Source organism: Phyllobates terribilis, unplaced genomic scaffold (assembly GCF_046119375.1).
Source record: "Phyllobates terribilis strain yellow unplaced genomic scaffold, ASM4611937v1 Scaffold_9__5_contigs__length_417890890, whole genome shotgun sequence".
NCBI classification, from domain to species: Eukaryota; Metazoa; Chordata; class Amphibia; order Anura; family Dendrobatidae; genus Phyllobates; species Phyllobates terribilis.
In genome coordinates, this window is record NW_027362769.1 from 66,946,404 (window position 1) to 66,970,982 (window position 24,579).

General features: G+C 46.3%; 1 long non-coding RNA gene across 10 annotated transcripts in view; it reads left to right on the plus strand.

Moving 5' to 3' along the window:
- The first annotated feature begins 616 nt into the window (after positions 1 to 616).
- The window catches only part of LOC141161581 (uncharacterized), a 239,147-nt gene continuing 215,184 nt past the window's right edge, over positions 617 to 24,579 (plus strand). For all 10 annotated transcript variants that reach the window (XR_012250652.1, XR_012250644.1, XR_012250654.1 and 7 more), the window contains exon 1: positions 617 to 1,050. This is a non-coding gene — a long non-coding RNA (uncharacterized lncRNA). The remainder of the gene's footprint in view (positions 1,051 to 24,579) is intronic.

Genomic DNA, 24,579 nt, shown 5'->3' on the forward strand with positions numbered 1-24,579 from the left:
GGCTGATGTTTCTGTATTGGGGCAGTACTGTATGAGGGGCTGATGTTTCTGTACAGGGGGCAGTTCTGTATGAGTGGCTGATATTTCTGTACAGGGGGCAGTTCTGTATGAGGGGCTGATGTTTCTGTACAGGGGCAGTTCTGTATGAGGGGCTGATGTTTCTGTACAGGGGGCAGTTCTGTATGAGGGGCTGATATTTCTGTACAGGGGGCAGTTCTGTATGAGGGGCTGATGTTTCTGTACAGGAGGCAGTTCTGTATGAGTGGCTGATATTTCTGTACAGGGGGCAGTTCTGTATGAGGGGCTGATGTTTCTGTACAGGGGGCAGTTCTGTATGAGGGGCTGATGTTTCTGTACAGGGGCAGTTCTGTATGAGGGGCTGATATTTCTGTACAGGGGGCAGTTCTGTATGAGTGGCTGATATTTCTGTACAGGGGGCAGTTCTGTATGAGGGGCTGATGTTTCTGTACAGGGGCAGTACTGTATGAGGGGCTGATATTTCTGTACAGGGGGCAGTTCTGTATGAGTGGCTGATATTTCTGTACAGGGGGCAGTTCTGTATGAGGGGCTGATGTTTCTGTACAGGGGGCAGTTCTGTATGAGGGGCTGATGTTTCTGTACAAGGGCAGTTTTCTATGAGGGGCTGATGTTTCTGTACAGGGGGCAGTTCTGTATGGGGGGCTGATGTTTCTGTACAGGGGCAGTTCTGTATGAGGGGTTGATGTTTCTGTACAGTGACAGTTCTGTATGAGGGGCTGATGTTTCTGTATGGGGGAAGTTCTGTATTGAGGGCTGATGTTTCTGTACAGGGGACAATACTGCGTGAAGCGCAGATGTTTCTTTATTGGTGCAGTTCTCTATGAGGGGCTGATGTTTGTGTACAGACAGGGCTGGCATTAGAGGCAGGCAAAGTAGGCATTTGCTTAGGTCCCCCACTCTCCCAGGGGACCCCAGCCTCCTGACGAAGCCACGCAGGCGAAACGCAAGTTGAGGCACGCTTTCCATTTACCCACAGCAGATCTTCCACACCTCTGACTATTATGTCTCAAGGTAATGCTTGGCAGTATTAGATTTGTGTATATTGATGTTATTCACATGCTTTGTAAAGACAACGCTTACTTGCCTCTGTAGCCCTCTTTTGAGCTTTATGTTTATAGCTCCGGTGTCCTCCTAACAAGTAGAACACAGGCTATGTTGCATGTTTGAATATATACTTGTGCACATATAGTGTGGATCATTCTGCAGCTGGGGAAATGGTCTCTTTCTCTTGGGTATTTCTATCTTATCCTCTATTTGGTCCCTCACCTCAGTCACTCATAATTTTTTTTTTTATTGTTGTTCATCATATGGAATATTTTGTATAATAAAATGTATTGATTTATTGCACTAATAGCTATATCTCTGTCTGTTTCTGTTTGAGAGTGGTGTCCTCCACATACATTCTAGTGGATCTTGGTTACATCTCTCTATATTTTTGGTGTCAAAGTAGGCGTTTGCTTAGGTCTCCCACTCTCCCAGAGGACCTCAGCCAGTGGCGTGCCACTAATGCTGACACTCCACTCCAGCTCCGCCCCAGTGTTGATGCCGATATAGTTGAAAGCAATGATGGTGGAGAGAGAATCAGGTGACACTCCCTCTCCCATCATTCCCCCTCTGCATCTGACTCAGCAGGTGTGATGACGTCACTTCATCGCACGCCATGCTGTTTCGGGCAGTGGATCTGCTAAAAAGATGCACTGCAGAGACCGGAGAAGCGGGGTAACAAGGAGAGGTGAGTATTTTTTTTGTTAAATCAGTAAGTACGTGGTGGGCATAATACTGGAGGACTATGGGGCTACATTATACTCTATCAAGGGCTATAGGGAGTGCATTATACTATATGTACTCTATGGGGCTGCATTATACTCTATTGAGGACTATGGGGAGTACATTATACTATATGTACTCTATGGGGCTATATTATACTCAATCGAGGACTATGGGTATACTATATGGACTATATGGGTGATGCATTATACTCTTTGAAGGACTATGGGGTACATTATACTATATTCAGGCCTATGGGGAGTGCATTATACTCTATCAATGACTATGGGGAGTGCATTATACTATATGGGGGCTGCATTATACTCTATCAAGGACTATGAGGTGCATTATACTGTATGAAGGACTACGGGATGCATGGTACCATATTGAGGACTAAGAGGAGTATATTATACTCTATGGATGACAGTGGGATGCATTATACTATATTGAGGACTATGGGGAGTATATTATACTATATGGAGGACTATGGGGTGTGCATTATACTATATGGAGAGCTATGGGGTGTGCATTATTCTATATGGAGAACTATGGGGCACATTATACTATATGGAGGACTATGGGGCACATTATGCTACATGTAGGACTATGGGGTGTGCATTATACTATATGGAGGGCTATGGGGTGTGCATTATACTATATGGAAAACTATAGGGCACATACTATATGGAGGACTATGGGGTGAATTATACTATATGGAGGACTATGGGGTGTGCAATATACTATATGGAGGACTATGGGGTGTGCATTATACTATATGGAGGACTATGGGGCACATTATACTATATGGAGAACTATGGGGCACATACTATATGGAGAACTATGGGGCACATTATACTATATGGAGAACTATGGGGCACATTATACTATATGGAGGACTATGGGGCACATTATACTATATGGATGACTATGGGGCACATTATACTATATGGAGGACTATGGGGTGTGCATTATACTATATGGAGGACTATGGGGCACATTATACTATATGGAGAACTATGGGGCACATTAAACTATATGGAGAACTATGGGGCACATTATACTATGTTGAGAACTATGGGGCACATTATACTATATGGAGGACTATTAGGCACATTATGCTATGTGTAGGACTGTGGGGTGTGCATTATTCTATATGGAGGGCTATGGGGTGTGCATTATACTATATGGAAAACTATGGGGCACATTATACTACATGGAGGACTATGGGGTGAATTATACTACGTGGAGGACTATGGGGTGCATTATACTATATGGAGGACTATGGGATGTGCATTATACTATATGGAGGGCTATGGGTGTGCATTATACTATATGGAGGACTATGGGGCACATTATACTATATGGAGGACTATGGGGTGAATTATACTACGTGGAGGACTATGGGGTGCATTATACTATATGGAGGACTATGGGATGTGCATTATACTATATGGAGGACTATGGGGTGTGCAATATACTATATGGAGGACTAAGGGGTGTGCATTATACTATATGGAGAACTATGGGGCACATTATACTATATGTAGAACTATGGGGCACATTATACTATATGGAGAACTATGGGGCACATTATACTATATGGAGAACTATGGGGCACATTATACTATATAGAGGACTATGGGGCACATTATACTATATGGAGGACTATGGGGTGCATTATACTATATGGAGGACTATGGGGCACATTATACTATATGGAGGACTATGGGGTGTGCATTATACTGTATGGATGACTATGGGGCACATTATACTATATGGAGAACTATGGGGCACATTATACTATATGGAGAACTATGGGGCACATTATACTATATGGAGGACTATGGGGCACATTATACTATATGGAAGACTATGGGGCACATTATACTATATGGAGGACTATGGGGTGTGCAATATACTATATGGACTACTATGGGGCACATTATACTATATGGAGAACTATGGTGCACATTATACTATATTGAGAACTATGGGGCACATTATACTATATGGAGGACTATGGGGCACATTATGCTACGTGTAGGACTATGGGGTGTGCATTATACTATATGGAGGGCTATGGGGTGTGCATTATACTATATGGAGGACTATGGGGTGTGCAATATACTTTTTGGACTACTATGGGGCACATTATACTATATTGAGAACTATGGGGCACATTATACTATATGGAGGACTATGGGGCACATTATGCTACGTGTAGGACTATGGGGTGTGCATTATACTATATGGAGGGCTATGGGGTGTGCATTATACTATTTGGAAAACTATGGGGCACATTATACTATATGGAAGACTATGGGGTGAATTATACTACGTGGAGTACTATGGGGTGCATTATACTATATGGAGGACTATGGGATGTGCATTATACTATATGGAGGACTATGGGGTGTGCAATATACTATATGGAGGACTATGGGGTGTGCATTATACTATATGGAGGACTATGGGATGTGCATTATACTATATGGAGGACTATGGGGCACATTATACTATATGGAGAACTATGGGGCACATTATACTATATGGAGAACTCGGGTACATTATACTATATGGAAAACTATGGGCACATTATACTATATGGAGGACTATGGGGCACATTATACTATATGGAGGACTATGGGGCACATTATACTATATGGAGGACTATGGGGCACATTATACTATATGGAGGACTATGGGGTGTGCATTATACTATATGGAGGACTATGGGGCACATTATACTACATGGAGAACTATGGGGCACATTATACTATATGGAGAACTATGGGGCACATTATACTATATGGAGAACTATGGGGCACATTATACTATATGGAGAACTATGGGGCACATTATACTATATGGAGAACTATGGGGCACATTATACTATATGTGTTATGATCTGCTACAGGGACTAAGGAAAGACAGGAGATCTGTCCCTACAATAGAACTAAACTAGATTCCTACGATGTAACGGGGAACCTGATCCTGCGATCAGACCCGCTAAAGTCCTCGGCTAGTCTGTACGAAGACCTATAGATGTGAGGGAGGGATCCCTACAAGAACTAGGGACTGGGATAAGTTGGACACCTCCTAGCAGAAATAGTAGCAGTCAAAGACAAACACACAACAAAAAGCATAGAGGTCAGAAGACCTAGCAAAACTAACAGAGAACGGCAACAGAGCACCAAGCTAGCTCAAGAGTAGTAAATACAATGAAGTCCAGCAAGGCCAGGAGGGCGGAGCCGGATTAAATAGGCAAAAATGGTCATGTGACCAGTAAACTAAAAAAAAACTAACAGGAGAGTTCTAACAGTACCCCCTCTTCTAAGAGGATCCTCCGGATCCCCTAGGCCCAGGCTTACCAGGAAACCTCCTGTGAAAAGCTCTGACAAGTCTGGAAGCAGAAACATCATCCGCCCTCACCCATGAGTTATCCTCAGGTCCGAAACCCTTCCAAGCGACGAGATACTGCAAACTCCCTCTATACCGTCTAGAATTTAGGATGTGGGAAATTTCATATTCCCCGTCCTCCACCACCGGAGGAACAGTGGCAGAGGCGTCACCATCCGACACATCAGCTTTTTTCAACAGAGAAACATGAAACACCGGGTTAATCTTCCAGGACGTAGGAACCTCCAACCTAACAGCAGATTGGTTAACTATCTGAAGCACCTTAAAGGGCCCTACGAACTTGGGACCCAATTTTTTAGAAGGAATCCTCAATTGCAGATTCTTAGAGGACAACCAAACCATGTCACCAACAACAAACAAAACCTCTTGCCGTTTCCTATCAAAGTACCTCTTAGATTTTTTGTTAGCCTCCTGAAGATTACCACGCACATCCGTCCAAACTCTCTCCAAATCACCGGAAAAACTCTCCTCCTCAGGCACAGCCGAAACCAATTTGGAGAATGACCCAAAAGACGGATGTCTCCCAGAACAACTAAAAAAAGGCGAACACCCAGCAGAAGAGGATGTATGGTTGTTAAGAGCAAATTCAGCAAGTGGCAGAAACTCAGACCACCCCTCTTGATTGTCTGCCACAAAACAACGCAAGAACTGCTCAACATCCTGGTTCTTCCTTTCTGTCTGGCCATTAGACTCAGGATGATATCCGGATGAAAACGACAAATGAACTCCCAACCTGTCACAAAAGGCACGCCAAAAACGAGCCACGAACTGAGGTCCCCTATCCGAAACAATGTCAGTAGGAACACCATGTAGTCTGACAATTTCCTTGACAAAGGCCTTAGCGAGTGTCTTAGCGCAAGGCAGTTTGATGAAGGGAACCAAGTGACACATCTTGCTAAAACGGTCCACGACCACCCAGATGACTGTGAAACCTTCAGAGGGGGGAAGGTCAGTAATAAAGTCCATAGCCAGATGTGTCCAAGGTGCACTAGAAACCTCCAGAGGGCAAAGCAACCCCGCTGCAGGAGTATGTGAAGACTTAGATCTAGCACACACCGTACATTGACGCACCCACTTAATGACTTCCTTCTGCCATCCAGGCCACCAAAAACTGCGACCCACAAGTCTCTTGGTCTCAGAAATTCCTGGATGACCTGCCAACCGAGACTCATGACACTCAACAAACAAATCTCTCCTAAAGGTCCTAGGCACAAACAACCTCCCATGGGGAGTGTTAGATGGGGCATTCTCCTGAGCTTTAAGAATCTCATCCTCCAAAACGGAGTCCAAAGCAGCAATCACAACACCTTCTTGTAAAATGCTCTCCTCTTCCTCCTCAACACCGACCATGGGAGAAAAGCTGCGAGACAAAGCATCCACTTTAACATTCTTGGTACCCGGGATGTAAGTAACGGAAAAATTAAACCGCGAGAAAAAAAGTGCCCACCTAGCCTGACGGGCATTCAAGCGTTTGGCAGCATCAAGATAGATCAGATTTTTATGATCAGTGAAAACCTGAATGGGAAATTCAGCACCTTCCAAGAGGTGACGCCAGTGTTCAAATGCGAGTTTAATCGCCAGCAATTCCCGATTACCAATATCGTAATTAAGTTCAGTCTCAGAAATTTTTTTTTAAAAAAAGGCACAGCGATGTACTCCATCCTTGTTTTCCTGAGACAACACCACACCGACCCCCACCGAAGAAGCATCAACCTCAACCAAAAACGGCTTAGTGACATCAGGCTGCATAAGGATGGGAGCAGAGGTGAACCTCTCCTTTAGAAACACAAAAGCTTCAATGGCCTCAGAAGTCCACTGAACCGCATTAGCACCTTTCCTGGTGAGATCGGTCAGCGGTTTGACAATAATAGAAACATTTTTTATGAATTTTCTGTAATAATTGGCGAAACCCAAAAACCTCTGTATCGATTTCAAACCAATAGGCCTAGGCCATTCCTGCACAGCTTGAACTTTAACCGGGTCCATCTCAAAACCTTCACTGGAGATAATGTAGCCCAAAAAACTAATTCTCTGTACAGCGAACTCACATTTCTCCAGCTTAGCAAAAAGCGAATTGTCCATTAATAACTGTAAAACCTCACGAACGCTCCGCCAATGAGACTCCAGATCAGGCGAATAAATCAGAATGTCATCCAAATACACAACCACATTTTTGCCGATTAAAGGTCTAAGGATGTCATTAATAAGATTCTGAAAAAATGCTGGAGCATTGGTAAGACCAAAAGGCATCACCAGATTCTCAAAATGACCCACAGGAGTGTTAAAAGCAGTCATCACCCTCCTTCATGCGCAACAAATTGTATGCCCCCCGGAGATCAATTTTAGGGAACCACTTGGCCCCCACTAACTGGTTAAATAAATCAGGAATCAATGGCAGTGGGTAAGGATTGCGTACAGTAATTTTATTAATCTCACGAAAGTCCAGACAGGGACGTAAACCGCCATCTTTTTTTTTTACAAAAAAAAATCCAACAGCCACAGGAGACTTGGAAGGCCTAATGTGACCGGCGGCCAAGCTTGTCTGTATGTATTCCTCCAAAGCCTTTCTCTCAGGAATAGTAAGATTAAATAAACGACTTTTAGGAAGAGTCGCTCCAGGGACAAATTCAATGGTACAATCATAGTCTCTATGGGGAGGCAAAATTTGTGACTCCTCCTCAGAAAAAACTCTCCAAAAATCCTGAATAGGTACAGGTAATTCCCCTTTTTCCACTGCAGCAATACGTCCGTTACAACACTTGTCATAACACTTAGGGCTCCAGGACTTAATTTCATTGGTAGACCAATCCAGTACAGGATTGTGCAATTTTAACCAGGGTAACCCCAATATTACTGGAGAAGGCAAATTATCCAATACCACCAAATCCAAATTCTCTTGATGAATACCATTAATAGTGAGGAGAAATTCACAGACCTTATGAGTAACACTCTTCAAGGGAGAGCCATCAACAGAAACCACAGCAATAGGGGATGACAAAGTTTTAGGTTCTAATCTAAGTTTTTCCAAGAATCCCCCATCAATCACATTCAGAGTAGAACCACAATCCACAAATACCCGAAATTGAATTAATTCATCCTGAGCAGCGGTAGTAGCAGATAGGAATACTCCCTTAGAATTTAAACAGGCAATACGTGCATGACTGACCATTTTTTTTTCTTTCTTCATACGAAGCACACAGTTCTTAATAAAATGACCAGAATTTCCGCAATAGAAGCACAAGCCTTCAGAAAGCCTGCGGTCTTTTTCCTGAGAGCGGGGTGCCATCGCCCCAATCTCCATCGGCTCTCCATTGTCAGCACAGACCCTCTCAGGACTCGGAGCTGACATAGCAGAGGATTTGCTCTCATTAACCCTTGCACGCAGTCTCCTGTCCACCCGTATAGCTAATTGCATTGCCTCCTGCAAGTTTCCAGGTGTGGGATAAGCAATCAGTAAATCCTTAACCCTTTCACCTAGCCCTGCAAGAAACAAGCTTTTCAAAGCTGAATCGTTCCACCCCACCTGGGCAGACCACCGACGGAAGTGAGAACAATATTTTTCCACATTACCTGATCCCTGCCTCAAACGTCTCAATTCAGACTCAGCAGATGAGACACGATCAGGATCATCGTACAACAAACCCAAAGCAGAAAAAAAACTATCCACTGATCTAAAGCACGGATCACTAGGTTGGAGAGAGAAGGCCCATCCCTGAGGATCTTTGCGCAAAAGTGACATTATGAACCCTATGCGCTGTGATTCATCACCAGAGGATCCGCGTCTCAAACGAAAATACAATAAACAAGCATTTTTAAAAGAAAAAAAATCTTGTTGTTCGCCAAAAAATAAATCAGGCAGACGTACCTTTGGTTCCACAAAATGTGCTCCAGAACAGCTACTCACGTGTTGTTGGAGCTTGGCCACCTCCAGAGAGAGTCCCTGCAAGCGTTGAGCCAAATCTTGAACCGAGACCATGATGGAAAACTGGAGGTCTTTCCTTAGAGAAAATTTTTCTTTTTTTTCTTTTAGGGCTGGACTTACTGTTATGATCTGCTACAGGGACTAAGGAAAGACAGGAGATCTGTCCCTACAATAGAACTAAACTAGATCCCTACGATGTAACGGGGAACCTGATCCTGCGATCAGACCCGCTAAAGTCCTCGGCTAGTCTGTACGAAGACCTATAGATGTGAGGGAGGGATCCCTACAAGAACTAGGGACTGGGATAAGTTGGACACCTCCTAGCAGAAATAGTAGCAGTCAAAGACAAACATACAACAAAAAGCATAGAGGTCAGAAGACCTAGCAAAACTAACAGAGAACGGCAACAGAGCACCAAGCTAGCTCAAGAGTAGTAAATACAATGAAGTCCAGCAAGGCCAGGAGGGCGGAGCCGGATTAAATAGGCAAAAATGGTCATGTGACCAGCAAACTAAAAAAAACCTAACAGGAGAGTTCTAACAATATGGAGAACTATGGTGCACATTATACTATATGGAGGACTATGGGGCACATTATACTATATGGATGACGATGGGGTGTGCATTATACTATATGGAGGACTATGGGCACATTATACTATATGGAGAACTATGGGGCACATTATACTATATGGAGGACTATGGGGTGCATTGTATTAAACAAGCAAAATGCTGCCTATTCATTGAGTGATTGGATTGTTTATGCCGGAACAAAAATCATTGTTCTCAGCAGCAGATCGCCAGTGTAACTTGCAGATGTGCTGATAACATGATGTGTATGGGGACAGATTGTTCTACTTGTGATCGTTCTGTGCCCATCATTCTTCCTCAGCCGGTATAAAGAGGCCGGGAAACAAGCGTCAAACAACTTAAATATTGTTGATCACACTCCTTTAATGGCCTGAACTCCGCGCAAGTAAATACAACCAAAATGTTTCTGTGTGATGGTGCAATATGTGAGCATTTAGGGCCCCACTTTAAACTTTTGCCAAAGGCCCCACTTTGTCTAAAACCGGCCCTGATCTTTCCTACACTCCCTACCCATCATCCCCACAATCCCTATTCCCTGTTGCACACTTACTTTGGCAAAACGAATGTGTATTTAGTGCGGCCAATAAAGCTTCTTTGAATTTGATAGATAACAGATAGATAGATATATAGATAGCTAGATCCATATGTATAAATAGATGTTCATTCAGTGAACATCTATCTATATATCTACCAATGTATCACCTATCAAGCTATTCATTATCTTTTATCAACTTATATAGCTAGCTGCTATCTATTAAATATCAAATATATCTATATCTTCACTAACTGCCTTCACCATGCTAGTTTCTGATAAGTTCTATATTCAGTATCCCTATGTACATACATACACTATCTTACCCGACCCCTATCCACTAAGTAGCCAGCTTGAAAATTAATAGAAACTTTTTTTTTTTTTTACTTTTTTTTAAAGCCGCACTATGGGGGCAGAATGGGAGATGACATGGGCGTAGAATGGGAGATGACATGGGGGGCAGAATGGAGACATGGGGGCCAAATGGAGACATTGGGGGCAGAATTTGAGATGACATAAGGGCAGAATGGAGAGACGGGGCAGAATAGAGACTATGGGGGCAGAATGGGAGATGACATAGAGGCAAAATGGAGACATTGGGGGCAGAATGGAGACACATGGGGGTAGAATGGGAGATGACACGGGGGTAATGATGAGCGAGCATGCTCGCTACTGCTCGGTGCTCGCCCGAGCATCTCAGTGCTCGAGTAGCTCGGCGCTCGCCGAGTATTTCCGGGGTTGTTCGGCGGGAGCTCGGGTCCCCGCCCTGCATGTTTGACGCTCTTTAGAGAGCCAATGAACATGCAGCCACTCACTGTAATGCCGTATCCATGTTGGTTGTGGCATTACAGTGATTGGCTGGCCGCACAGCGTCATCAGGTCTATATCAGACCTGGCACCGCTGTGCTCGTCACAGTCACGCCGGAATCAGGCAGAGTAGGGAGAGGTGCTGCTGCGTCAGGGAGAGATTTGCTTGTGTATTAGGTAGTGTTGGGAGAAAAACCGTACATTACCCATATCCATCTGCAGAGATATCAGTCAGGCTGTGTATATAGACAGGCAGGCAGGGTATATAGCAGACTGCAGTGCACATAGCACAAGAGGCTCCATTCCAGTTCTGCCTTCTGCTGCTGTTAGATAATTCTATACAAAGGCCCAGGTCGCAGGGGCCAGGAATCCTTTTTTTTCGATCTTAATCCTCATTATTTGCTTGAAAAGCAATCCAGAGAACACCGTTTTTCTGCGCCATTTGCTTGTTGGCACTGCAGAATACAGCCAGGTCCTTTCCATATTACAGCGCTAGAAATCCAGCTATTTAAAACTGTGTTTTCTCCATCAAACGGATCACATATACGTTGTCAGAAAATACTGCCATTTCTGGCCTCCATTAAAAATTTCCTTTAGTGTGTCAGTGAAGCAATTCACAGCAGTTTGCTGTTCAAACTACTTACCTACAGGGCAGATATTTAAAACTCTGTTTTGTCCGTCACACGGATTACATATACAGTGCCTACAAGTAGTATTCAACCCCCTGCAGATTTAGCTGGTTGACACATGCGGAATTAACTTGGCATTGTGACATTTGTACTGTAGATCAGCCTGGAAGTGGGAAATGCACTGCAGCAAATTTTGTTTTTGTTTTTTTTTTTTGTTTTTTTTTAAAACGTTAAAAGTTAATTCAGAGTGTCATTTATTATTCAACCCCTCAAACCACAAGAATTCTGTTTGGTCCCCTTAAAGTATTAAGAAGCAGTTCAGGCACCAAGAATAATGAGTTTCACATGTGTGGATTAAAGATCTCTTTTGCCAGCCTTTTCTGACTATTTAAGACCCTCCCCAAACTTGTGAACAGCACTCAGACATGGTCAACATGGGAAAGACAAAGGAGCATTCCAAGGCCATCAGAGACAAGATCGTGGAGGGTCACAAGGCTGGCAAGGGGTACAAAACCCTTTCCAAGGAGTTGGGCCTACCTGTCTCCACTGTTGGGAGCATCATCCGTAAGTGGAAGGCTTATGGAACTACTGTTAGCCTTCCACGGCCTGGACAGCCTTTGAAAGTGTCCTCCCGTGCCGAGGCCAGGCTTGTCCGAAGAGTCAAGGCTAACCCAAGGACAACAAGGAAGGAGCTCCGGGAAGATCTCATGGCAGTGGGGACATTGGTTTCAGTCAATACCATAAGTAACGTACTCCACCGCAATGGTCTCCGTTCCAGACGAGCCCGTAAGGTACCTTTACTTTCAAAGCGTCATGTCAAGGCTCGTCTACAGTTTGCTCATGATCACTTGGAGGACTCTGAGACAGACTGGTTCAAGGTTCTATGGTCTGATGAGACCAAGATCGAGATCTTTGGTGCCAACCACACACGTGACGTTTGGAGACTGGATGGCACTGCATACGACCCCAAGAATACCATCCCTACAGTCAAGCATGGTGGTGGCAGCATCATGCTGTGGGGCTGTTTCTCTGCCAAGGGGCCTGGCCATCTGCTCCGCATCCATGGGAAGATGGATAGCACGGCCTACCTGGAGATTTTGGCCAAGAACCTCCGCTCCTCCATCAAGCATCTTAAGATGGGTCGTAATTTAATCTTCCAACAAGACAACGACCCAAAGCACACAGCCAAGAAAACCAAGGCCTGGTTCAAGAGGGAAAAAGTCAAGGTGTTAGAGTGGCCTAGTCAGTCTCCTGACCTTAACCCAATTGAAAACTTGTGGAAGGAGCTCAAGAATAAAGTCCACATGAGACACCCAAAGAACCTAGATAACTTGGAGAAGATCTGCATGGAGGAGTGGGCCAAGATAACTCTACAGACCTGTGCCGGCCTGATCAGGTCTTATAAAAGACGATTATTAGCTGTAATTGCAAACAAGGGTTATTCCACAAAATATTAAACATAGGGGTTGTATAATAATTGACCCACACTTTTATGTTTAAAATTTAATAAAATTCAACTGAGCAACATAACTTTTTGGTTTGTAAGATTTATGCTTCTGTTCATAAAACCTACTCTCGTTTGCAGTTTGAAGGCTCTAACTTATTTGCATCTTATCAAACCAGCTAAATCTGCAGGGGGTTGAATACTACTTGTAGGCACTGTAAGTTCGCTCCAAACTCAGTCATTTGTAGTGAGCGTGGAAGATACTGTCCTCCATTTAAAATGGGCAAGGCACGTGGCAAGGGACGGGGAACTGGACTTGTGTAACATCCCTGGCGGCGTGCTTGTGACTCGCCCCCTTGGCCGTGGGGCACTCGGAGCCGGGCAATCGGGAAACGATGGGGGTAGTAGTGGCAACCCGGTTCCTTGGCTCAGGGTGGTCAGACCATTGGTAGTCTGCGACGCGCTGTTGATGTGTCCGACTACGCCACCCGTGGATTGCGGTCAGTGCGGACCGCCGCTGCCAGGTAGACCGCTGGGGCTGATGATGTATGCAGCTGGGATAGTGTGACTCCCCACGGGAAGAGTGTGGCCCCAGGGCAGTATAATGGAAGATGGGGGTGATGGTGCAGGACGTCCCAGTACCGTTAGTGCTGGAGGAGCAAGGAGCATACAGACAACAGGTTGCAGTCCAGGGTCTTTACTAGAACAGGTGAACTGACCTACAAACAGGCCCGGCTAGGAGGGGGCCTGGACGTCTGAGAGCAAACGGGAAATTGGCCCTGGTCAGGGTGAGGGCCTACCGTGCTCTCTGCGCTCCTTCTGGCTATCTCCTCCTGGTAGGGTAACAGCCCACGGTCCCGAGCTCACCGTGTCTTCTCGCCCGTATAGCCTGCAACTTGGGTCCCTTTCTATTCCCGGCCTGGTACGGCTTTGCTGGTCCCTTCTGGTGTGGCGGAACCTCCGGGCTTCTTAGGTCAAGGAACATACAGTCCCCTGCGGACTGGTTATCTGCTGTAGGACGTGGAATCCTCACAGCCTCAGACGCAAAAGTCTGGTAAATTTGGTTCTTTATCTGCCAGGACAGGCGTACTTCACCTCTTGTCCCTGGCTTGTGGCTCTCCTACTGCCACACGTCCTCTTAGGGTGCAATACAACTGTCCCTCACTGCTCTCGGACACCTCTCAATCCAGAGACAGGTCGTCCAGTTCTCTCTAACCCTGCCCCCAGTTCCAGCTTTTATAGGGGCAGCCTGCTCCCCCTACTGGCCTGAGACAGGAGGTATTGCATGCTAATGTTCCCCTGACCAGAGAACCTCCCCCTTGCTCTCAGACACAGCTTTATTATATTTGTGGCATCCAGGCCAGGGTGACACACTTGCATAGTGCACCACCTCCCACTATGCAAGACCGCAATCTTACCTGTCAGTCCAGCCTGCAAACCTTGCTCCAGTTCATGCTATGTGCATGTCTCTTGACTGTCTGCTTAGGTCGGCGGCCCGGTTACTTCCTGATTCTTATAGCTGCTGTGGGCACACCCCTAATGCGTCTCCAGCCTATTGCTGTGAGTCACTGGATATTTAAACCCCCTCCACCCAGTAGGAGGTGCCTGAGCAACACCTTCACTCAGTTTGTCTTTGCAACTGTATTGCCAGGTCCTGTCCTGTTATCTCTGCTTCTTGTCTGTTTCCGCCATCTCTGGGGGCTGTATACCCAGGCCTGTTATCTCTGACTTCTATTCTGTTCCGCCATGTCTGGGGGCTGTATACCCAGGTTCTTGTATCTCTTTGCAGTAGCAGTTCCTGTCTGAACTGTATCCTAGCCTGTTACCTGTTTGTCTCTATGTCCGTACCCTCCCTTTTTCTGCAGTGTCTGAACCTACACCTAACTCCAACTCGTTGTCTCTGTACTTCTGTTTGTGAGTTTTATGTCCACTCGCTACTTCATAGGAAGTACCTTGTGTGTGTCTGGTTCTGCTTGTCCCTTTTCCCTTCCTCCATATCTTCTTGTATTTTCCAGTCTGTTCCATGTGAACAGAGCCCTGTCCTCTCTGCCTTGTCCACCGCACCTGCGGTTTCGCTCCACTCTGTCTTGCCCACCACTCCGGCGGTTTCTCTCTGCTCTGATTTGCCCACCGCTCCGGCGGTTCCGCTGTGCTCTGCCTTGCCCACCGCACCTGCGGTTTTCACTCCGCTCTGCTTGCTCACAGCACCAGCAGTTCCTCTCTGCTCTGCCTTGTCCTCCGCTCCAGCAGTTTCGTTTTACTCTGCTTGTCTACCGCATCTGCGGCTCTGTACCTGTCTCCCAGTCTGTACTGGACCCTATCCAGCCTGCGCTCCAACCTGCTAGTACCTCCCGGTCTGCACTCCAGCCGTGCTTGCCAGTATCTCCCTGTCTGCATACCAGCCGTGCTTGCCAGTGCCCACCTGTCTGTATACCAGCCGTACTTGCCAGTGCCCACCTGTCTGCATACCAGCCGTACTTGCCAATACCCACCTGCCTGTATGCCAGTCTAACCTGCCTGTTCCTGCATTCCCCGGTGTAGGTCAACAACTGTGACCGGGGTCTGACCTGGAGTCGCACCTGGTCCCTCTGCTCGGTTCCTCCTTGGTCCACGGAGTCGACTAAGCCGCCGTGCGACCTTGGTCGGTTCAGGTTGATACTTAGTTACGCCCCTCCAGGCACTCCTCGGTTCATGGTCCAGTGGGATCACTGATCACGCTCACGCCAGTCAGTCCGGGCGCGAGCGTAACAACGTGATGGTGATGGTGCATGTAGAGGCCGAGGACAAGGCCGTGGGCAAGCTGAAATTGTGCCACAACAAACATCCACATCTTCTTGACTGACTTTCCTGTCCCGATTCCTAGGAGACCGCAGCACACCACTATTGAATCCAGAGCAGTGTCAAAAGGTTGTTGGTTGGATAGCGGATAGTTCTTCCAGTCACTTAGCCACCACCACCATCCTGTCTTCCACACGGTCAAGTCTCAGTAGCCGTGAGTCTGGACCGCATATTCCTCACCCTGATCCTCCTTCCTCCCACCATGCTGAGTGCCCGGAGACAACTGATCCCACACTTAGACGCTCTGAAGAGCTGTTCACTTTTCCATTTATAGATTCGGGCCTCTCGCCCCGTCCACTTGAAGTGGGGCAAGAGGAGGTCGCGTGTATCGATGCCCAAATATTTGAGCAGCCACGGTCACACAAAGGCGACGGTGGGGAAGTGTCACAAGAGGTGGATGATGATGAGACACAATTATCAGATGGAGGACCAGGGTGCGGAACTGGGAGACGAGGTGGTTGATGATATAGTAACTGACCCAACTTGGCAGGAGGACATGCAGAGCGAGGACAGCAGCACACAGGGGGAGGGAGGCAGAGCACCCCAAAAGGCAGGAAGAAGCAGTGTGGTGGCCACAGACAGAAGGCAGGAAACCGTTACCCGTAACATCAACACGAAGGAAGTTGCCAGTACAACTGTTAGGTCTTCGCAAGTCTGGTTGTTTTTTAAAGACTCTGCTGATAACCCCAAAAAGGCCATTTGCACCACCTGCCAGGCCAGCATCAGCCTGGGTGGCAAAACGACCAGCCTGACCACCACCAGTATGATCAGGCACATGGCAGCAAAGCACCCGACTTTGTAGGCCAAACCCCACGGTCCAGGAACAGTGTCTGCAGGTAGCACCATTGCTTCTTCTGCTGTTGTGCATGCAAGCCAATCCCCTGTCCATGGTGCATGCGAAGATGCCTCCTGCCCTGCACCTGTCGTTGCGCACTCTCAAGTAGTAGCATCAGGAAGCACGTCCATGTCCTTGTCCCAGCGCAGCGTTCAGTTGTCCATACCCCAATCCTTGGAGCGCAAGCGCAAATATGCAGCCAACACCCCACTGGCCACACTACTAAATTCTCACATTTCACGACTGCTTGCGCTCGAAATGTTGCCTTTTAGGCTAGTGGAGATGGAAGCATTCCGCAACCTGATGGCGGTGGCCATCCCTCGGTACTCGGTCCCCAGCCACCACTATTTCTCCCGGTGTGCCGTCCCTGCATTACACAAGCATGTGTCCCAAAACATTAGCCGTGCCCTCAACCACGCAGTTACCGGGAAAGTCCACCTAACCACGGACACGTGGACAAGTGCTTGTGGGCAGGGACGGTACATCTCACTGATGGCACACTGGGTTAACATAGTGGAAGTCGGGACCCAGTCGGACCTTTGGACGGAACACGTCCTCCCGACGCCAAGGATTGCGGGCCCTAGGTCAATCAGGGTTGCCCCCACTGTCTACAGCTGCTGCAACTCATCCTCAGCCTCCCCCTCCTCTTCAGCCTCCATCTCCGAAATGACCACATCAGTCACAAGCTGGAAGTACTGCAGCACTGCCTCGGCCAAGCGGCAACAGGCTGTGCTGAAGCTAATATTCTTAGGTGACAAACCGCACAATGCTGAAGAGTTGTGGACAGCTGTGAAAGAGCAGGCAGATCTGTGGCTCACACCGCTGAACCTACAGCCATGCATGGTCGTGTGTGACAATGGCCGGAACCTGGTGGCGGCTCTGAGGTGAGGCGAGCTCACACACGTACCATGCCTGGCCCATGTGCTTAACCTCGTGGTTCAACTGTTTCTCAAATCCTACCCGGAGCTGCCGGATCTGCTTGTTAAAGTACTCCGCCTGTGTGCCCATTTTAGAAAGTCAGCTACAGCTTCCGCCGCCCTTGCCTTTTTTCAGCAGCATTTGCAGCTTCCGGTTCACAGACTGGTGTGTGATGTCCCCACGCATTGGAACTCTACACTGCAGATGTTAGGTAGGATTTGTGAGCAGAAGAGGGCAGCTGTTGAGTACCAGCATCAACAAAGCCGTCGGTATTCAGTTCAGACTCCACACATAAGACCTCAGGAGTGGACATGGATGTCAGACATATGTACCATCCTCCAAAACTTTGAGGACTCCACCAACATGGTGAGCGGCGATGACGCCATATTTAGCCTCACCATCCTGCTTCTCTGTCTTCTGAAACGCTCTCTGCTCACAATCAAAGAGGATGCATTGCAGGCGGAGCACTATGAGATGGAGCAAGGAACCATACAGGGTGATTACACACAGCCAAGCCTCATCTCATCCCAACGTGGATTGGGTGACAATGAGGAAGACGAGGAGGAGGAAGGACAGGAGCTAGTTTCATGCACTATAGACGGTACTACCTGCACAGCTGTCCTACCGTCTGTTCAGCGTGGATGGCCAGAGGACAGTGACGAGGAGGAGGAGAGCACTTCCGTGTCCTCACCAAGAGGATGACTGACCATAGAATTCTATGATTCTATAGTCAGTCATCCTCTTGGTGAGGCCACGGAAGTCTTGCCTGTTAGCAGTCTGGCACGCATGGCTGAGTTTATGTTACGCTGCCTTTCCCATGACCCTCATGTTCTCAAAATTTTGGGTGACAGTCATTACTGGTTGGTGACACTTCTAGACCCACGCTACAAGGAGAACTTCATATCTCTTATTCCTGAGGCGGACAGGTCTACAAAAATGGGGCTGTACCAGAAGGCCCTTGTTGCGGAACTATTAAAAAAATTCCCATCCGAAAACGCTGGCGGCAGAGGGCACACTTCGTTGGACAACCAAGGAGTACAGACGAGAGAGACACAACTTCAATCCAGCAGAGGCAGGGGAACACTGTCAAAGTTCTGGGAGAGTTTTCTCAGACCCTCTCATCGCACAGGCCCCGAGGCGCGGGGTACTCTCACAAGGAGTTCAAAGTTTTGGAAGATGCTGAGGGAGTAACTTGCCGACCGCACCAGCTTCCTCCGTGATTCCTCTGTGCCCTATAATTATTGGGTATCCAAGCTAGATACATGGAATGAACTGGCTCTCTATGCCTTGGAGGTCCTGGCCTGCCCTGCCGCCAGCGTTTTATCAGAGCGGGTTTTTAGTGCCACTGGTGGAATTATAACTGATAAGCGCATCTGCCTGTCAACTAAAAATGCTGACAGGCTGACTCTTATAAAAATGAACAAGGGCTGGATTGGGCCAGACTTCTCAACACCACCGAATGAAAGCAGCGTAACATAAACTCAAATCCAGTGTCTTTTCTTGGGAGGTGTATTCCCATGCACCTTTTCACACCCACACATGGGTATACACTTCCTGATTTTGGCTATTTGCTCTTGTCCTCCTCCTTCTCCTCATCCTCCACCACCATATCACCAGGGTGACCGTGATGCAACACCCACATACATTTTTTAAAAGGTGTTTATGATGCATGTAAAAAAATTTATTTTATACAGTATGGTCATGTATACCCCCCAGGGGTAAATGTTTGTCAGCCCATACACTTGTGCATGGGCATTACAAGTATAGGAGGCCCGCTTCTTTCTAATGGGAACATGTTTTTATGAAGCCCTCCTCCACGGGGCATTGAAGAGCCTCCAAATTTTTGGCAGCCCTTGCATTCACGGAATAGGACAACACTATGGGAGACTCTCTCCTTTCTAATGGGAATTTGTCATTACTGTGGCCCTGCTCTATGTCTCTTTAAATTGTTAGTGGGGTTTTTCCTAAAATTGGTCAGCCGTTGGACTCACTGCATACCCTATAACTGTATAGCAGACCCTCTCCTTTCTAATGGGAACATGTCGTACCTAGTTACTGTGGCCCTGTTCTATGTGACTTTAAATTCTTAGTAGGGTTTTTCCTAAAATTGTTCAGCCGTTGGACTCACTGCATACCCTATAACTGTATAGCAGACTCTCTCCTTTCTTATTGGAATTTGTCGTTACTGTAGCCCTGCTCTATGTCTCTTTAAATTGTTAGTGCGGTTTTTCCTAAATTTGGCCAGCTGTTGGACTCACTGCATACCCTATAACTGTATAGCAGACTCTCTCCTTTCTAATGGGAACATGTCATACCTTGTTACTGTGGCCCTGCTCTATGTGTCTTTAAATTGTTAGTGGGGTTTTTCGTAAAATTGGTCAGCCGTTGGACTCACTGCATACCCTATAACTGTATAGCTGACTCTCTCCTTTCTAATGGGAATTTGTCGTTACTGTGGCCCTGCTCTAGGTGTCTTTAAATTCTTAGTGGGGCTTTTCCTAAAATTGTTCAGCCGTTGGACTCACTGCATACCCTATAACTGTATAGCAGACCCTCTCCTTTCTAATGGGAACATGTCGTACTTGTTACTGTGGCCCTGCTCTGTGTGTCTTTAAATTCTTAGTGGGTTTTTTCCTAAAATTGGTCAGCCGTTGCACTCACTGCATACCCTATAACTATATAGCAGACTCTCTCCTTTCTAATGGGAATTTGTCGTTACTGTGGCCTTTCTCTGTGTGTCTTTAAATTCTTAGTGGGGTTTTTCCTAAAATTGGTCAGCCGTTGCACTCACTGCATACCCTATAACTGTATAGCAGACTCTCTCCTTTCTAATGGGAATTTGTCGTACCTTGTTACTGTGGCCCTGCTCTATGTGTCTTTAAATTCTTAGTGGGGTTTTTCCTATAATTGTTCAGCCTTTGGACTCACTGCACACCCTATAACTGTATAGCAGACTCTCTCCTTTCTAATGGGAATTTGTCGTTACTGTGGCCCTTCTCTATGTGTCTTTAAATTCTTAGGGGGGGTTTTTCCCAAATTTTGGCTGCACTTGCAGTCACAGCATGGTCATTACCACTATAGGAGACCCGCTCCTTTATAATGGGAACATTTTTTTTACTGAGACCCTCCTCTATGTCTCTTCAAAGGGGTATTGGGTTGCGTCCAAATTTTTGGCAGCCCTTGCAGTCACTGGATACACAATAACAGTATAGGAGACCCACTTGTTAATAATGGGAACAACAAAGCATAGCCAGCTGATGGCTCTCTAACAAGAGCGAGGGCCGACTGCTGGTCTTTTAAGAATAGTAAGGGCCGTCTGATGGCCCTATAAAAATATACTTTATGACTTTCAGAGTCTCTCCATCATAAATAAAACAGGATTTGTCTGATGATGTGTTACACACCACATTACCAGATAAGGTTGTAAAATGTTAAAATGACATTTCCCGGTGAATGCATTTGTCTTAAAAATAAAGTAAAAAAAACAAAATAATAGGATCTTTCTTTAGTATAAAAAGCAGCGTCACCAATTTAACCTCAATGTAATCACATTGTTCAGCTCCTGCACCTCCTCCTCCATCTCCGAAATGACCATATCAGTCACAAGCTGACAGCACTGCAGCACTGCCTTGGCCAAGCGGCAACAGGCTGTGCTGAAGATAACATGCTTAATTGACAGACCGCCCAGCGCTGCAGAGTTGTTGAAAGCTGTAGTACAGCAGCCTGAGCTGTGGTCTCACCGCTGAACATACAGCCAGGCATGGTCGTGTGTGACAATGGTTGGAACCTGGTGACGGAGAAATGACAGCCGGGGTAGATACGGTTTCCCTCTATGCCAGTCTTTTCTCCGAGCTAAATACAACTCTCAGCAAAAAAAGCTGTGGACTGGCTCCGTACCGTCCCTGGCCTCATTCACCTGTCCACGTGTTTGTGGGTAGGTGGTCCTTCCCAGTAAGTGCACTGAGGAGGGCACGGGTAATGTTGGTGGACCCGTGCTTGTGGAAGGCGGAGACGATACCGGGAAAAATAATGGCGGGAGCTGCAGGACAGTGAGGCCGCTAGCCGGGTGACAGTTAGAAGGGGGGTAGAGGGAAGAGTGCCAGGGAGGCTAGTCCTGATCTGGCACACCCCAATAAGTTTGCAAAGTTGGCAGATGAGGGGGGTGACAGTACAGGGGTAGTGTTAGAACCCTCCTGTTTGTTTTTTCTATCTTGTGTTTTGCGACACGTGACCATCTGCCTTTATATTCCAGCTCCGCCCTTCTGGCTGTGCTTGACTTCAGTGTTTGACTGTTTCTCTAGCCTGGTGCTTCGGTGCCTTTCTCTGTCAAGTTTGCTTGGTCCTCTGGGACCTTTAGTACATTTTTGTCAGTTTGTCTTTTTGTGTTCTGCAACAACTTCTGTTTAGGAGGTGTCCCATTTTTGTCCCAGGCCTTAGTTCTTTTAGGGACCCCTCCCTTAATTCTATAGGTCTTCGTTCAGACTAGCCAAAGACTAAGGCGGGTCTGTTCACAAGTAACAGGCAGCCCGCTACATCGTAGGGATTCAGCTTAGTCCTACTGTAGGGACAGCTTTCCCCTATCTTTCCTTAGTACTTGTTGCAGCTCATAACAGTAAGTCCAGCCCAAAAAAAAAAGCTAAAAGGAAAGAAATTCGGGGATCAGTATGGTTTCCGTCCAAGATTTGGCTCAACGCCTGCATGGATTGTCTCTGGAGGTGGCCGAGCTTCAGCAACACGTGAGTAGCTGTTCTGGAGCGCATTTTGTCGAACCCAAGGTAGGACTGCCTGATGTTTTTTATGGTAAGCAGCAAGATTGTTTTTCCTTTAAAAATGCTTGTTTGTTATATTTTCGTTTGAGACTAAGATCCTCTGGAAATGAATCACAGCGCATTGGTTTTATTATGTCACTTTTGCGCAATGAACCACAGGGGTGGGCCTTTTCTCTCCAGCCTAATGATCCGTGTTTAAGGTCTGTTGAAGAATTTTTTTCTGCTATGGGGCTATTATATGATGATCCTGATCGAATCTCATCTGCTGAATCAGAACTTAGACGTTTGAATCAGAGGTCAGATGATGTTGAAAATTATTGAACACACTTCAGGAGATGGGCCTCAGAAGTTAAGTGGAATGATCCTGCGCTTAGATGTTTATTTCTTGCTGGTCTGAGTGAAAGGGTTAAGGATTTGGTAATTGCATTCCCTGCATGAGGTAATGACTCCTGTAATGTCAGTTCCTAGTCCCCAGAAAATCTGCTCTGACGGCGGGGAACCGATGGAGGTTGGGGGGATGTCACTCCGCTCTCAGGAAAGAGACCAGAGGTACGCCAAGGGATTGTGTCTTTATTGTGGTAAAGCTGACCATTTGATTAAGTATTGTGAGCGTTGTTTAAGTAAAGAAAAAAAAAAGGTCAGTTACGCCCATATAGCTTGTTTACGCTCTGCAGGAGTATTTCTTTCTGGGAGTACTACTCTGCAGGGAGATTTCATTGAATTTCAGGTATTTGTGGATTGTGGTTCAACACTTAATGAATGTGATTGATAAAGGGTTTTTGGAAAACCTTAAATTGAAATCCAAACCTTTGTCATCACCTATTTCTGTGGTTGCAATTGATAACACTCCCTTGAAATGTATTACTCACAAGACTGCTGCATTTCCCCTCACTATCAATGGAGTTCACCAAGAAATTTTGGACTTGGTTGTTTTGGATAATTTGCCCTCTCCAGTTGTTCTAGGATTGCCTTGGTTAAAACTGCACAATCCTTTATTGGACTGGTCTACTAATGTGATTAAGTCTTGGAGTCCGAAGTGCTATGATAAATGTTGCAATGGTCGCATTGCGGCTGTGGAAAAAGGGGAATTACCGGTACCTATTCAAGATTTTTGGAGCTTTTTTCGGAGGAGGAGTCGCAAGTTTTACCTCCTCATAGAGATTATGATTGCGCCATTGAATTTGTTCCGGGTGCTACTCTTCCCAAAAGTCGCTTGTTTAATCTGACTATCACTGAAAGAAAGGCCTTCGAGGAGTACATACAGACTAGCCTGGCTGCTGGTCACATTAGACCTTCTAAGTCGCCTGTGGCCGTTGGATTCTTCTTTGTTAAAAAAAAGGATGGCGGTTTACGTCCATGTCTGGATTTTCGTGAATGGCCTAGGCCTATTGGTTTGAAATCTATACAGAGATTTTGGGGTTTTGCCAATTATTACAGGAAATTCATTAAGAATTTTTTTGTAATTGTTAAACCTCTAACCAATCTCACCAGGAAAGGTGCGAATACGGCCCAGTGGACTACTGAGGCCATTTGAGTATCTCAAAGAGAGGTTCAGCTCTTCCCCTATCCTTATGCAGCCTGATGAGACCAAGCCTTTTTTGGTCGAGGTCGATGCTTCATCGATGGGGGTCGGAGCAGTTTTGTCTCAGGAGAACAAGGGTGGAGTACATCCTTGTGCCTTCTTTTCGAAAAAAATTTCGGAAACCGAACTTAATTATGATGTTGGAAATCGGGAGTTTCTGGCTATTAAACTTGCGTTTGAACATTGGCGTCATTTTTTGGAAGGCTCTAGATTTCCTATTCATGTTTTCACAGATCATAAGAATTTGATCTATCTGGATGCTGCCAAGCGCTTGAATGCCCGTCAAGCTAGGTGGGCGCTTTTTTTTTCTCGGTTTCATTTTTCTGTTACCTATATCCCTGGTACTAAGAATGTTAAAGCCGATGCTCTATCTCGCAGCTTCTCTCCTACAGTCGGTGCCGAGGAGGAGGAGAGCATTTTATAGAAAGGAGTTGTGGTGGCGGCTTTGGACTCCGTTTTGGAGAATGGGATTCTGAAAGCTCAAGAT